The sequence below is a fragment of the Coregonus clupeaformis genome, chromosome 1 (assembly GCF_020615455.1).
Source record: "Coregonus clupeaformis isolate EN_2021a chromosome 1, ASM2061545v1, whole genome shotgun sequence".
Lineage (NCBI taxonomy): Eukaryota > Metazoa > Chordata > Actinopteri > Salmoniformes > Salmonidae > Coregonus > Coregonus clupeaformis.
Genome location: NC_059192.1, coordinates 6,173,785 through 6,182,628, shown reverse-complemented (window position 1 = coordinate 6,182,628; position 8,844 = coordinate 6,173,785). Strand labels below are relative to the sequence as shown.

General features: G+C 42.4%; 1 protein-coding gene across 2 annotated transcripts in view; it reads left to right on the top strand.

The window, feature by feature from the left end:
- Positions 1–611: 611 nt before the first annotated feature.
- The window catches only part of LOC121575382 (serine/threonine-protein kinase SBK1-like), a 19,532-nt gene continuing 11,299 nt past the window's right edge, over positions 612–8,844 (top strand). For both annotated transcript variants that reach the window (XM_045224942.1, XM_045224934.1), the window contains exon 1: positions 612–857. The gene's annotated coding sequence lies outside the window, so the exon portion shown is untranslated. The remainder of the gene's footprint in view (positions 858–8,844) is intronic.

Here is an 8,844-nt window from a genome sequence, read left to right as displayed (position 1 = left end):
GTCTAAAGAGCTCTATTTTCCTTCATCTGCGGGTGATCTGAAAGAACTGGACAGGTGACGGCAAAGTCCGACTCTAGTGGATGACATCCTGTTTCCGGATCAGTGAACTAAGATGATGAGGGGAAGAGAGGAAGACGTTGTTACAAGACCATTGTTTTCATACAGCCACTGTTCCCCCTTTCTTAATCAAGGGATGTAGTGGCAAAGCTGCCATTGCTAGAAACAGTTACAATGGTGACGCTAATCATAGTAGTAATAATTGTCCGTTCTAGTTCTAGGCTACTATAAAAAGACATATGACGAATTTTGAGATATAGCCCATCACTTTCCATGACTTGAATCCCTATCATGCCATAGCCCTCACAGTCCCTCCCAATACCTTCAACAGTCAACCAATACATTCCCTTCTCATTCCTCCGTTTCCCTTCCATGTTTCTGTCGCTAATCTGTACGGAGACAGCGAGGACGGTCGCTCCGCTCCTGGCGTGCAGGCATCGTACGCTTCTAGGCTTTTACCGATTCTCGACTGCTATTGGTTGAGGCGGAAAAGGGGCTGGCGCTTCGCGTTCGGTCTCTGCTCTCCTCTCATATCCTCTCATCCAGGAGCGATGCGGAGACAATAGGACTGGAGCTAGAGAACCCTGCGAAACCGCTAGCGGTCCGCTGAACAAGGTGCATTTACCGCTAGACCAGGTGTCAATAGCACAATAAGAAGAATTTTAATACCGACGGTGAAGATACATTTTTACATTAAACTGCAAAGCTATAAACTACTATCATCCTCACGATTATTATTTGTTTTTATCTGGCGTGACTTGGCTGACTTCAGAGCCCTTGTATGTTGGACGAATTGAATGGTGAGTAGCGTATTGCAGAATGAGCTGTGACTGATATTGAATTATCTAAGTCTAAACAATAGAGAATCCTCCGCTGCTGCTGCGGACTGGGTTATGCGCATTTGCCTGGCAGGAGATGCGACTGCTGCTTGCAAGGCTACTGCTGCAAGGTGTCCATCATTTGAAACAATCAAGTAGCATTTGCATTTCTGTGCTGATTAATGTGTGCATTGACGTCCTCTGACCCGGATGCAATGTCTTCTGATTTGTATTATGGGCCTGGGTAAATGTGTTCCGGGATTATGCCAGGGATGTGTAGTGGATAGCATAATCCATTATATCAGATTATTTATATATATTTTGCCTCTATTCGCAATGGTTATCTTGATTTGCTGTAGGTTATAGGCCTACACTAATGTATGGAAATTAATTCCTTCTCTCTTTCACTCTCTCTCTCTCGTGCTGTCTTTCTCACGCACGCACGCACGCGCACGCACGCACACACACACACATTCACACACGCACACTGAAAGCAATGATGTATATAAACACTGGATCGCTGATGCTATGTATTGGCCATTGAGAGGCTTTGAAGCCACCGGTCCTAGGAGAAGTCCTCCAAAGGAATGAATGGAATTCTACAGTATTTCAATTAAATGTTTCAAGGACAAAATTACATGTATTTAATTATGTTTTCTGTTGTAGTGGGGACAGTCACATTAGTAATCTCAAAAAAGTATACTTTAAGGAAAATGTTTTTATATATTTTTTTCATTTTCTAAAAGTATGCATCAAGGTGTTTGTAATAGAATGAATGTGGGAAAAACGAATGTAGACATTAATAAATGCATTTCTATAGCTTCCAAAATATGTTTTACACTGGTGAGGGAGTGCTAAGATGGAGGCACGGTGGCTTCAACACAGGGGCCCTATTGGTCATCTAGTGTATATATAAATCAGTGTCTGAAAGTCACTTTGCCTCATATTGACTGTTTTCCAGTCTCTATTTCCCCCTCTGCCTCATCAGCTCTCTCTCTCTCTCTCTCTCTCTCTCTCTGCCTCATCAACTCTCTCTCTCTATCTCTCTCTCTGCCTCTCGCTCTCTCTCTCTCTCTCTCTCTCTCTCTCTCTCTCTCTCTCTATTTCCCCCTCTGCCTCATCAAATCTCTCTCTCTCTCTGTTGGTCACTTGCAGGTGTCGAGCAGGCAGAACCAAACAGTAGATATAGGATCTATACCTAACAGGGACACCAGCATAGCCGCGTCAGCCCGGGTTGAGGCAGTTGCCGCGGGCTGCCAGAGCGCTCAGGGTCGGTCCGTCAAGCTGTCATAAACAAACCGATCAGATCCAACCTCCACGTCAGGGCCAGAGGGGATGGGCAGCGTGATGTCATAGGCTTGGGCTCCAGCTGCACCATGCAGCTACTGAGAATGCTGCCCCCCATAGAAATGATCATGCCTGATATAAGATGGGTGTCCTTTACACATACCTATATGTTTAGTGGCCCAGTGATCAGTCGGCTGGCCTCTAGTGGACACAGGGCTACAGTGCCGAGCACACTGATTGATCCAACCATCGGTGTGGAATTGATAGGCTACAGCAACAGCCCTGCGCTATACTGTGTCAGGAGAAAGTGAAACAGTGGAAATTGAACATGTCACTCACCAACTGACTGGCTGACTGCTGGGAGGGAGTTGATTGAATTCATCATAACATTGAAATTGAAATGTCTCTCTTGATATTTGAAGGACATAGCTCCAGAGACAGTCCAATGAATATGATATCTTCCAGAGATGGTGCACAGCAAATTCTCCAGTGTTCAATTTAACACTGAGAGTGCTACTGCTCTAATATATAACTTTTTGTGCTACCTTTTTGTGCGACCTGATTAATATAGAAAATGTGTGTTATAGAGCTGTCATTCTCATTGAAAGCAAGTCTAAGAAGCGGTAGATCTGTTCTATGTGCGCTATTTCTATGCTTCCCGTTCTTAAGTTTAGTTTTTGCGTCTTTTACTTTTTGTACACCAACTTCAAACAGTTGAAAACACAATATCTTTGGTTATGGAACAGATATTTCACAGCGTTTTAGATGGTACAATGATTCTGTACACTATACTTGCTTGTTTTGTGACACTAGCATATTTCCCAGCATGCTCTATTGCAGATAGATTTTAAGAATTGTTTGTTTCACTATCTATGTTTTTGCATTTACATTGATTGATTAATTAATCTTATGCGTCTCAAATATAAGTGACATACATTTTCTAAACTAACTGTTACGGAAATGGGTGTTCCAGTTTAGATGCTTTAGGTAGTCTAATTTTTCAGTCTTCTCAACCCTGTCAGTCATTCTGAATACAGGTTGCGGGTAAGTAAAAATTCCTAAGGTTGGATATCCCCACTGGCTGGTTTTCAATAGGAATTATACAGTGGGGGAAAAAAGTATTTAGTCAGCCACCAATTGTGCAAGTTCTCCCACTTAAAAAGATGAGAGAGGCCTGTAATTTTCATCATAGGTACACGTCAACTATGACAGACAAAATGAGAAAAGAAAATCCAGAAAATCACATTGTAGGATTTTTAATGAATTTATTTGCAAATTATGGTGGAAAATAAGTATTTGGTCACCTACAAACAAGCAAGATTTCTGGCTCTCACAGACCTGTAACTTCTTCTTTAAGAGGCTCATACATCATACATCACTTTGCAAGTCAGCATAATGTGACAGGTTGCATAAATAACCCGACTGATAGCTCTTTGAAACGTCTATGTCAAGCAACTTGGAATCAGAGGGCAGTGTTGTAGTAAAATCATCTCAAGCACATTTGTGACCGACCAGCTCGATCTTACGTAGCAACATTTGAAATTGTGTTTTTTACATTGGATAAAAGAAGAGACTCAGAGCTAGAAAATTGTATATCATACACTACAGTTGAGGAACAATGGGAAAGTAATTCTGCTTTGAAAGTTGATAAACTTGAAAAATCACTTTTGAGAAAATGGCCCTTGAATGTTTTGGTACACATACTGGAGAGCTCTTCTTTGTCTACACTGATTCAGCATCGTTCACACCCTCTTAAGCTTTAGCCCCACCCATCTCTTTAAGGATTCACATGTTAGACCATGTACTAAACAACCAAAGATTTCAAGACTAAAGGCTGGTTTATACTATGGGTGTGTTCGTGAATTTAATCTGGAGTGCCAGGGTTTTTTCTGGGAGTTTGTAAACTCAGAGCGTTGTCAGATTGTCTGTTCGTAAATTCAGAGCGTTTCGCTCTCGGAGCGTTCAAAGCGCATACTGGACGCTCTGGCTGAGGAGTAGGGTTGATTTGAGCGTTCTGACCTAACAACAGCAGTCAATCACCCAAGCTAACTGGCTAACGTTGGCTAGCTTGCCATCTACTTCCAGACACAAATGAGAGAACAGCTCACTCTGACCCTTTTACTCACCCTAGCAGAGCTGGTTAGGCTGTTTTTATGTTATCCAGAGCGTTGGTGACTGCAACTGTGCTGCTGGCAACAATTGAATTACGTTTTTTTGCCAACGTTTACTGACACCGGCCATATTCAACGGGTGTTGAGCGTTCGTAAATTAGTCAGTTATTCTGCGCTCTGGCACACTCAGACGAGAGTGGTCTGAAATCGGAGTCAGCCAGCTAACATTAGCTAGCTAGCTAACAGTACACTTTAACTTGAAATGAAAACGACTTTCTGACAAAATTAGAAATGTGTAACATCTGAAAATGTATCTAGCTAGACTATCTTACATGTATACATGGATGGACGCTTCTCCCTCTCTGTCACGGATGCCATGGTTGCCCTTAGTTTGAAGATGTAATCAGGAGACAGGTGTTTTATACAACAGCCTTCTGTGTGTTCTCTTTTCGACTCCGTCTGCATATTAGCAATCAAACGGCAGAATTTTCTCCATCTCCATAGCTATCATACTCTAATTCCACTGATTTCAAAACTCGGTCCTCCAGAAAGTGGAGAGCAACACTTATGCAGTTCTACTATGTGATATTTTTCAAAAAAGCAGCGTTAGAAAGGATTACCTACACATAGTGACCAGCTCATTTTATACACAGAAGTATGCTACATGGCAGACCAATCCGAACTCATCTCTCGGCATGTACAACCCACTCATTATTTCAGCCAATCAAGGCTAGTGGGAAGGTTGCTGTTTTTTTCCGTGGCTAAACCAACTAGGCTCATAATTTAACAATTGTATTCGTATTTACAGATGGCATATAACTTTGTTATTAAGGCACATGAAAGTTCACATGTTCCAGAAGGCATTTCTGCCCCCCAAAAAACACATTTTGATAAATAAAAAAAGTTTACATTCAAATGGCTCTCCTGTGAAGTAGTGACGCACGACATACGCCTAGTTTCCTGAAACGAGTCACATTTGAAATTGCATCAATGATATAATGCGTTATTCTACAGTATATCTCTCATTTGGTATGTCTCTTGTGATGCGGTTCACAGCAGCACTGACGGATGTATTGACTTGACAACTGCATCAGAGTTTTGAACAACCCTTCCCCCGTTTTGTTCCATGCTGGCTGAAGACCTAGCTAGCCAGTAACTAGCTAACACCAGACACAGATGAAGACCTAGCTAGCCAGTAACTAGCTAACACCAGACACAGATGAAGACCTAGCTAGCCAGTAACTAGCCAACACCAGACACAGATGAAGACCTAGCTAGCCAGTAACTAGCTAACACCAGACACAAATGAAGACCTAGCTAGCCAGTAACTAGCTAACACCAGACACAGATGAAGACCTAGCTAGCCAGTAACTAGCTAACACCAGACACAGATGAAGACCTAGCTAGCCAGTAACTAGCTAACACCAGACACAGATGAAGACCTAGCTAGCCAGTAACTAGCTAACACCAGACACAGATGAAGACCTAGCTAGCCAGTAACTAGCTAACACCAGACACAGATGAAAGGGGAAACATAGAAGTATCTTTGCCATAGATAAATAAGGTAAACCTTTAATTATATTTGCTGACAACCTACAGCCAGATTTTGGCACCAGTAGAGTAGCTATCTAGCTTTATAAACCACGCCCCTCTGCAAAGACGCCTTCTCTGATGTCAGTTACAAGGCGGTACTTATTTAAAGAGAATATTATGTTACCATTGGTGTATTAAAATTTGAGTTAAGGTGATGTCACCTTGTCCCCTTAATAATGAATCCAAGTGTTTGACATGGGGGAGGGGACCAGTAACTTTATGATCAAACTTGATCAATGTAGAAGCAACAGTCATTTTTCATACTTTGATCCAGTTTCCTTCAAATATCATCACATTTCATGAAAAACATGATTTTGACTGTTCATGTCCTTTAAATAATCACATTCTTATGATAACATATTCACTTAAGATCTCACTTGGTGAAGTCCATAGAACTGAAAATGGATGAATGCAACAACCATGTCTCTGTCACTAACAAATTTAGTCATGGGTGGTGACTAGAACTCACATGAAAATCAAGGCACTCTGGGAAATATGCAAATAGGGCATTATGCTAAGCAGTGCGTTAATTCAACACTGTTCAGTGTTTATACGGGTCCACACTTTCAGTGTTAATTTAACACTGGGGAATAGCTATGTGGTTTGAATCAGAAGCACATCTGTATCCTTGCTTTCATCCTTAAGGTAGCAATTACTGATCTGTAATTGATTGGATAAGTTAAAGAAAGGTTTCCACCTGCTGCTTTCACCAATCTCTCAGATCTGAGAATACATCAAGGACATCAGGAGGGAAGGAAACCATTTTCTAATTATTCAAACAGATCCCAGTGGTCAGATCCAAGATGGCTGCAATGCTCATGGGATTTCTCTTCAGTGAAGCAGCAGGTCAGAGACAATGTCAGCTCTCAGGTACTTGATGCCCAGACTAACAGTATGACGAGGATCCACCATTTAAATATTCCGGGACTATTACACTACTAAACCCACCTAGTGGGCAGATGTGACGCCAACGATACGGAGATGGACAAATAGGAATGGAAACAGTGTTACATTGGGTGGATTTGATTATGTTGAGCCGCGGGGCACGGGGAAAAGGGTGAACGCGGTCATCGGGTGAAAGCGGGGGGGAGGAGCGCCCTTCTCAAATCAAACTGTAATCTGTGCCACTCGGTCATGTTGTCAACAAGGCAGCATGGTAGATCGTCCAGAAACATACAACATCCCTTTTCCATAAAATATATGTTTGAATTTTCTAACTATTTGTCATTGGGAAGGCAGATAAAGCGTTTTTATCGAAAGCAATCACTTCTGCATGGAAAAACACAGAATCCTACTAATTACTACACATGCTTAATTACTTCACTTTTGTTTTGAGCCGACTTTGCCGTGGGCTTTGAACGGGGCACCACTCATGCAGAGGAAGCAGCCTGGTTCCAATTCGAATGCAATCAACTTTCAGCCGATGAAAAACACACCTACAGTGAGGGTAAAAAGTAGTTGATCCCTTGCTGATTTTTTAACGTTTGCCCACTGACAAAGAAATGATCAGTCTATAATTTTAATGGTAGGTTTATTTGAACAGTGAGAGACAGAATAACAACAAAAAAATCCAGAAAAACGCATGTCAAAAATGTTATAAATTGATTTGCATTTTAATGAGGGAAATAAGTATTTGACCCCCTCTCAATCAGAAAGATTTCTGGCTCCCAGGTGTCTTTTATACAGGTACGAGCTGAGATTAGGAGCACACTCTAAAGGAGTGCTCTAATCTCAGTTTGTTACCTGTATAAAAGACACCTGTCCACAGAAGCAATCAATCAATCAGATTCCAAACTCTCCACCATGGCCAAGACCAAAGAGCTCTCCAAGGATGTCAGGGACAAGATTGTAGACCTACAAAAGGCTGGAAAGGGTTACAAGACCATCGCCAAGCAGCTTGGTGAGAAGGTGATAACAGTTGGTGTGATTATTCACAAATGGAAGAAACACAAAAGACCTGTCAATCTCCCTCGGCCTGGGGCTCCATGCAAGATCTCACCTCGTGGAGTTGCAATGATCATGAGAACGGTGAGGAATCAGCCCAGAACTACACAGGAGGATCTTGTCAATGATCTCAAGGCAGCTGGGACCATAGTCACCAAGAAAACAATTGGTAACACACTACGCCGTGAAGGACTGAAGTCCTGCAGCGCCCGCAAGGTCCCCCTGCTCAAGAAAGCACATATACAGGGCTGTCTGAAGTTTGCCAATGAACATCTGAATGATTCAGAGGAGAACTGGGTGAAAGTGTTGTGGTCAGATGAGACCAAAATGAATCTCTTTGGCATCAGCTCAACTCGCCGTGTTTGGAGGAGGAGGAATGCTGCCTATGACCCCAAGAACACCATCCCCACCGTCAAACATGGAGGTGGAAACATTATGCTTTGGGGGTGTTTTTCTGCCAAGGGGACAGGACAATTTCACCGCATCAAAGGGACGATGGACGGGGCCATGTACCGTCAAATCTTGGGTGAGAACCTCCTTCCCTCAGTCAGGGCATTGAAATTGGGTCGTGGATGGGTATTCCAGCATGACAATGACACAAAACACCTGCCAAGGCAACAAAGGAGTGGCTCAAGAAGTAGGACATTAAGGTCCTGAAGTGGCCTAGCCAGTCTCCAGACCTTAATCCCATAGAAAATCTGTGGAGGGAGCTGAAGGTTCGAGTTGCCAAACGTCAGCCTCGAAACCTAAATGACTTGGAGAAGATCTGCAAAGAGGAGTGGGACAAAATCCCTCCTGAGATGTGTGCAAACCTGGTGGCCAACTACAAGAAACGTCTGACCTCTGTGATTGCCAACAAGGGTTTTGCCACCAAGTACTAAGTCATGTTTAGCAGAGGGGTCAAATACTTATTTCCCTCATTAAAATGCAAATCAATTTATAACATTTTTGACATGCATTTTTCTGGATTTTGTTGTTGTTATTCTGTCTCTCACTGTTTAAATAAACCTACCATTAAAATTATAGACTGATCA